The sequence below is a fragment of the Brassica napus genome, chromosome C4 (genome assembly GCF_020379485.1).
Source record: "Brassica napus cultivar Da-Ae chromosome C4, Da-Ae, whole genome shotgun sequence".
Classification (NCBI taxonomy): Eukaryota; Viridiplantae; Streptophyta; class Magnoliopsida; order Brassicales; family Brassicaceae; genus Brassica; species Brassica napus.
Genome location: NC_063447.1, coordinates 45,947,626 through 45,954,519, shown reverse-complemented (window position 1 = coordinate 45,954,519; position 6,894 = coordinate 45,947,626).

The following is a 6,894-nucleotide window of genomic DNA, read 5'->3' as shown; positions in this document are numbered from 1 at the left end:
AGAGAGAGAGCAATTCTGTAAAACAATAGAGAGTTGAACATGTAATTGTTCCTTATTTACCAGCAGCACAACGGTTTTCATATTGCGACTTGTCTTATTTTGGGCGGGAAGTTATTCCATAACCCAGTCGTAATCTATTTCATTCAATAAATCAGCCGTTTATTATAATATCTCAGACGTTTCGTATTTCAAGACATCAATAATTACGTATGAGCTATTAAGTTATGTAGGGACTATTAAGTACGTTTTTCGATGTTTTCGCCATTTTCCTCAATTGTAACTGGCTAATTATGTCGCCATTGTTCTTGGCGTGTAAAAGAAATGTATTTATAATAACCCAGCCGTAATGTATTTCATTCAATAAATCAGCCGTTTATTATAATAACTCAGACGTTTCGTATTTCAAGACATCAATAATTACGTAGGGGCTATTAAGTTATGTAGGGACTATTAAGTACGTTTTTCGATGTTTTCGCCATTTCCTCAGCTGTAAATGGCTAATTATGCCGCCATTGTTTTGGCGTGTAAAAACGTCAAAAAATGAAAATCAAAACCCACCCGTAATACAAAAACATGAAAACAAAACCCAGCCGTAATACAAAAACTTGAAAATCCAAAACCCACCCGTAATAGAAGAACATGAAAATCGAAAACCCAGCCGTAATAGAAGAACATGAAAATCCAAAAGTCAGCCGTAAAAGAAGAACTTGAAAACCAAAAACCCAGTCGTAATACAAAAACATGAAAATCCCTACAACATTTGCTTACATCGGACAAGTTTTCGCATTATGTCCACTCTGTCTACATCGAGAACATGTGTGTTCTTTCCTAGGACGTTTGTTTGCAAGTGCAACTTCTAAAGCAGATTTCATCCTATTTTTCTTAGGTCTTCCTGGTTGTTGACGAATAGACGGGGGCAAGCACGGTTGGTTAGCCACGATTTCTAGAACAGGTTGCGATGAGTCAACCGGCATGACCGATTCATCGTATGCGCTCACCAAATAAGCGATGTTATAGTAAGGACTGCACAGGGATATACGACAAACATTCATGTACTCCGCGGCTGCGATTGCGTGTACACATTGTAATTTTTCACGTTCGAAACGCCGACATGTGCACTTTCGCTCTACCAAATTAACAGCATTCAAATACTCGCCAGAAGATCAATATTTAACTTCAGTGTGATGATCATCAATCCTTTGTACCGTCAAATCTCTGGTGGCAGTTACACGACCCTATTAAGAAAAATAGAATAAATGTGAAACGGCTGACTTATTACATATAAAGGCTGACTTAAGAACTATAATGCTGACTTAAGAACTATAATGGTTGTCTTACGTTTACTATTTCGACTGACTTACATGTAGTAGTTTCTCCACACCACGCGTTAGCGTGGTTGGCTGCGATCTGGCATCCTCTCTTCGTTCAGCAAACCATCTGGTCATCATAACCCGTATTGATTATAATATTTGAACAATGTTAAGACCTATAGCATTAGACAATGCTCTGTTCATTAATTCCGCTATGTTCGTAGTCATCAAATTGTACCTCTCGCCCAGGAAATAAACACGCGTCCACAGCCGGACATCAGCTCTTTGGAGGTAGCCGTGGAGTGCAGGATTAACCGCTTCAATCTCCTCGAAAATCGCAGTAAAGTCAGACATCCTAAAACATCTCGCCGCTTTCTTCACCAGACGAAATACATCTTTTCCTTTGTACCGTCCCAATATGTTCTTATATAAATGGTAGGTGCATATTCCCCGAGCAACTAACGGATACACATTTCTAATTGCTTTCCCTATCGAGTTATGCCTATCCGAGATTATCGCAAGACCCTCGTCGTCAGGAATCAAAAGTTTTAGTTGCGAAAAAAACCAATGCCACGAATCATCATTTTCAGTGTCAACCACTGCGAAGGCTATTGGAAAAATCTGAAAGTTACCATCCTGAGCTAGTGCTGTGAGTAACGTCCCTTTGTATTTACCATTAAGAAACATACCGTCGACGACAACAACTTTGCGCATGAAAGGAAACCCATTTACGCTCGTACCAAACGCAAGAAACACATACATGAATCTTCCAAGCTCATCAATTTGAAGACGTGTAACTGTACTCGGATTTGCCCTTCTTACTTATCATGTATAAGTAAGAAGGCAAGCTTTCAAACCCCTCTCAGGTGTTCCCTCATCGATTTCCCCTGCAAATTTCAGCGCCCGGTGTGATTTCCAATAATCCATCTGTTCACATGAAAAAATGATACACATAACTCAGTCGCTTCACAAAATTAAGACAGCCACAATGTAAAAATAACTCAACCCTAGCTTTATTATAACCCAGCCGCATTGTATTAATATGTCAGCCGCTACGTTTCATATTACTCAGCCATATCGTTATAATACTCAGCCACATCAAAGCGATTACCTTGACACCAAACTGCTTAGTGATAGCTATTCCGACACTCGTAGGGCAAACGGTCGGACCAACGTCGCCGAGAAAGTTCTGGTACAACTTTCCCAAAATATCAGGCGTTGCTTGTCGAGATCGATTAGAACGCTCAGTGCAAGAACATGTATGATTCGAATCGTAAATACGAACATAAAACTCTGGGGATTCCCCTTGGGTAAAAGCACGAACTCTCCAGAGATATCCATCAACCCAACACTTAACAACGTATGATGTCGGGGTCGATCAAAATCAAATCGATATCTCACTGTAAGAAGTTTCAATCGTCTCTCCAAATCGTCTTTACTCTCGTATCGTTGCCCTACCGCAAGGTCTATCGACGACATCTCCAACTTTAGAACCTCCAGATTCCCTTTAGGTCCGCTCATCGACAAGTTCTGATATCTCTTCTTGGGAGGTAGCGTTGGTGAATCTTCGTTTTCTGTAGGAGACTCACCGTATGAGCTGAAGTTATCATCTTCAGATGACGCACCGTCCGAGTCGTCGAACATATCAAATCGGCTTTCAAATTCATCATCTTCTTCGTTTTCTTTGCCTATTTCATCTTCTCTGACTATGTCGTGTATTTCTCCTTCCACATTACTAGAGCAGTCATTCTCATTGTCCTCTTGTACCTTCTCAAAACTGCAACCATCTCAACTCCCACTGTAGTTTTTGTCTCTGGACTGAACTTCTGAAGCTTCTACTTCTGAGCAGTCATTCTCGTTACTCTTCTCTCTTGCTTTGTCATCCTTGTTCTCCGTAATCTCCACACAGAGACGTAGTTGTTCTATTTTCTTTAGGCTTATAAAACCTTGCAATTGTCGAGTATTGGACACGTAAACTAGTGGAGTGTCGTGCGACATTGTTTTCAATGCTTTATTCGAAAACATGTAGCTAAGCTGAATATGATCCCTCAAATAATTCAATCCGTAATCATCGAGAACAGACTTTGTGAAATATTCATGTGTTGTTTTCCCATCTAAATGAAGAACTCTACACCCTCTTCTGTCGACGTTGAATACATATCTGTTTTTCTTAATCCAGTTACCGGAAACAATAACTACCGGATCCATAACCAACTGAGACAGATGAAAACGATAGATAAATAACATGAAGAAGAACATGAACAGTCTCATAAACCAAGTTGTAAATTTCGTTCGTTAGTGATGACATGGTAAATCCGAGTTGATGACATGGCGGATTCCTTGTATGTATCTTGGATTTTTTTACAAAACTCAGCCAAAAAGTTAGCATTATCTCAGCCTTTATGTAACAATAACTCAGCCGTCTCGCATTTAAATAACTCAGTCATGTCGTATTTATATATCACTGCCAAGTAACGATAACTCAGTCATTATGAAATTAAAACTCAGCCGTAATTGTAGAGAACCCAGCCATAAACAAAAATCAGCCGTAATTAAAAGACAACTCATCAATAAAGTAAAATATAACCCAGCCGTAATAATGTCATAGCAAAGTACATTAAAAAAATATAAGATTACGTAGTTAAAAGACAACTCATCAATAAAGTAAAATATAACCCAACCGTAATAATGTCATAGCAAAGTACATTAAAAAAATATAAGATTCTGATACAATCCATCTTCACCACTCCCTTGTGTCCCTAATCACGCTCATCGGTTCAAACTCACGGAAGAATAGCCCCACCTCTTTGATCCAGAAACAGCGGTTACACATTTTGTCACCCTTACTGTTTTCAATGAACCACAAGACCCAATCTCGCTCCAAAACATGAACACATTGGCAACTATAGAACAAAGGAACAATGGTTGAAATGAACTCGTTCCTCTTTGCCAGAAACTCGTCACCTTGAAGAGAACCCCATGCCCATTTTAGAGATCAAACTAGTTTCCCGATCCTATCAACTGATTCCCTTGTAAAGCGAGCAAAACACTCCTCATCACCCCAAAAACATTTTCTAGTCATTGCGTATGTATACACAGCACGCTCATATCTTTCATCCGCTGCAAGCTTCATGTAAGCACGTCTTTCTTCCTGAAGGTTAAATGTGAAGAAAAACTGTACACCCTTCATATAAAGTGTGCTTGGATTTCTCTCAGTTTTGTAAGTTTTCAACAACTCAGCAGGCATATTGAGTCCACAGGGAACAGATAATACATCGTAAAAATGGCATACACTACGCCGATCTGCTAACGCCTTCATCAACTTGCACGATGCTCTGAGGCCATAGAGATCTTGGAAGGAGTTACCGGCCACACGTTCAACCACTAATGCATGAATCTCTTCAGGCAATTCAAGAATCTGGAAATAATCCATTAATGTAACGTTAATATAACTAAGCAATGATGGTTGATATAACTCAGCCATGTTGGTTAATATAACATCGAGGTCTTCATAGAGATCGAGACGGTAATACTTTATTATTTAACTCAGAATATAACTCATCCGTTAATATTATCGGGACGGCTGAGTGTGTCAAATACGGCAAAAGTGTGGAAAATACGGCTTAGAACTAATATCGAGGCCTTTATAATACTTTAGTATTTAAAACCTGATTTAACATTCACGGTAATACTTTTCTATAATATTAAACGTCCATTATAATAATGGGACGTTTCGTCTTTCTTGATTTGACCGTGTTGATAATTAATTATGGCGCTTCAAAAGTGTAGAAAATACGGCTCAGAACTAATATTGAGGCCTTTATAACATCGAGACGATAATACTTTATTATTTACAAAGTTTGATAAGACTTTGCATTAACGATAACTCAGACATAATTAAACGATAACTCAGCCGTAAATTAACGATAGGTCAGCCGTAAATTAACGATAACTCAGCCGTAAATTAAACGATAACTCCGACATAATTAAATGATAATTAAAAGACTACATTTTTATTTCTCCCAACAACAACTAATACATCAAACAGTTCACCCTAAGACCCTCGATAAGTGCTACGATCTCACTTATGTCGTTCTTCATATCAGCTAAGTCTACTTTAATGTCGGCCAAATCTTGCTCCATCGTTGCCAGTTTGTTTGCCACAACTACAAACTCTTCATCATGTGCTTCATCAAGCCATTTGAAAACATGGTTTTCACCCGAAATTGCTCCACAACGATAAAACCTTCTTCCCGGATTCCTTGCGGTATTTGACGTTAACACAACAGTAGCAGCTCCACAGTCACACCTCCTTGGAATTCCACGCCCTAGATCCATCGAATTCTAGTTCACAATACACAAAAATGATTGAAACTATACCAAGGCGAAACACAAAATGCTCAAAGCGATTTTATAGAATCAAGTAAAAAAAACAGTATATGATCTCAGATTTGACGAAAGAGACTTACAGTTAATCATCTCTTCTGAAGAATCCTAATTTTCAAATTTGGGGGTTTTTGGAATGAGCCTCGATTTTAACTTCTGTGAGCTAACATGTCGACGTTTTCTCTTTAAATGAAACAGAGCGTTTTGTTTTAACGGAGAAACGTGAACTGTTGACGACAAAGGTTACAGAGGGGCGAAAACATTAACGGACATAAAAATATATCAGACTTAATTAAACGATAACTCAGCCGTAAATTAACGATAACTTTGACATAATTAAATGATAACTCAGCAATATAAATTAACGATAACTCAGACATAATTAAATGATAATTCAGCCGTAATTAAACGAAAACTCAGCCGTAACCATTAACATAAACTCATACATAAATATGTTGTTCTACATACATAATGGCATAACAAAGAACAAAAAAATATAGGTTTCTGATACAATGCAACTTCACCACTTCCTTGTGTCCCTAATCAAACTAATTGGTTCAAAGTCACGGAAGAACAGCCCCACCACTTTGATCCAGAAACAGCGGTCACACATGTTGTCATCCTTAGTGGTATCAATGTGCCACAAGCAAAGACATTCTCGCTTCAAAAGAGGAGCACATTGGCAACTGCAGAACGACGGAACAAACGCTCAAATGAACTCGGCCCTCTTTGCACGGAACACGTCACCGTGCCACAAACCCCATCCCCATTTCAAAGATCGCACTAATTTCCCGATCCTGATAATGGATTCCCTTGGAAAACGAGCAAAATACTCCTCATCATCATCCCAAAAGATTTTCCGAGTCATTGCGTGTGTATACACAACACGCTCATATCTTGCATCCGCTGCAAGCTTCATGAGAGCAACTCCTTCTTCTTCAAGGTCTAATGTGAAGACAAACTGAACACCCTTTATAAAAAGTGTGCTTGGATTTCTCTCAGCGTAGCAAGTTTTCAACAACTCAGCAGGCATATTGAGTCCCTAGGGAACTGATAACACATCGTAAAAATGGCATACCCTACGCCGATCTGCGAACGCCTTCATCAAATTGCACGATGCTCTGAGGCCATAGAGATCTTGGAAGGAGTGACCGGCTACACGTTCAACCACCAACGCCTGAATTTCTTCAGGCATTTC